Source organism: Spinacia oleracea, chromosome 1 (genome assembly GCF_020520425.1).
Source record: "Spinacia oleracea cultivar Varoflay chromosome 1, BTI_SOV_V1, whole genome shotgun sequence".
NCBI lineage: Eukaryota > Viridiplantae > Streptophyta > Magnoliopsida > Caryophyllales > Amaranthaceae > Spinacia > Spinacia oleracea.
In genome coordinates, this window is record NC_079487.1 from 83,288,452 (window position 1) to 83,289,636 (window position 1,185).

The 1,185-nt window shown below is 46.7% G+C and overlaps 1 pseudogene; it reads right to left on the bottom strand.

Moving 5' to 3' along the window:
* Positions 1 to 670: 670 nt before the first annotated feature.
* Positions 671 to 771, bottom strand: LOC130466576 (uncharacterized; annotated as a pseudogene).
* Positions 772 to 1,185: the final 414 nt, after the last annotated feature.

A 1,185-nucleotide genomic window follows, 5' to 3' on the forward strand; every position in this document is an offset into this window, starting at 1 on the left:
GAACGGTTGTTGTTTTTGAGTTTTAGTTGAGACTAGTTCATCATTAGAAAATACAAAAACATTGCAATTTCGCTTAGCTTTCTTTTTCCTTGGCATTGCTCACGGTTTTTCTTGAGTTTGTATGCTTGTTAGGGGGCGTGCTTGTCAAAGGATCCTCCATCCTCTTGACCTTCAATTGGAGAGGACACTTAGGAGACAAAGGCGTGTACGGTCTAGCTCATCAAGCAATAACAGATTCGCATCGTTGAGTGTTGGTGAGGAACAACAAGAGAGTGAGCAAGTGTTTGAGAACATGGCGCTCCCGGTTAAGAACTTGGGAATACCGGGGGCATTTGAAGCTACATGTGGTATTCAAGCCCCAACAACGGGTGCCAACAACTTTGAGATCAATCCCGCCTTCATCAATTTGGTGCAAAGCCACCCCTTTTGTGGGAAGAGTAATGAATCACCTCACGAACATCACAAACAGTTCGAGCACTATTGTGACACAATCAAGCACCATGGTGTCAAATCGGATTATGTGAGGTTGACATTGTTTCGGTTCTCTCTACTTGGGCGAGCAAGTGATTGGCTTGACAAGGAGGTCAAGCCTAACTCACTTCGCACTTGGACCGAAGTGACAAGTGCATTCTTAAACAAGTTCTACTCGCATGGGAAGACGGCGGAGTGTCGCCACAAGATCCAATCCTTTGAGCAACAGCGAGATGAGTCACTCTTTGAAGCTTGGGATCGTTTCAAGGAGTACCAAAGGGAATGCCCACACCATGGGATTCCTAAATGGTTGTTGCTCCAAACATTTTACTTGGGGTTGAGTCCAAGTTCGAAGACAAGTCTTGATGCGGGCGCGGGAGTCCCCATCATGAATAAAACTGAGGATCAAATAGAGGAAATTATTGAGGATGTAGTTCAAAACTACCAATCTTGGCATGTAGGCACAAGGGATTATGATGGGAAAGGTAGGAGTGAAGATGGTAAGGGTTCGGTGTACGCCATAGAGCAAGCACGGATGATAGAGAAGCTTACCTCGCGCTTGGAGAAGCTTGAAAACACACCATTCGCGGGGAGAGCTTCGAGCCAACCGCCATCACCGTCTACAATCCCTCCTCCCTCGGCCACTCTTCTCTCTAAGGGGAAGGGCAAGGTTAGTTCTTATGGCTCAATTCCTCCGGGCACATTCTTTTGTGA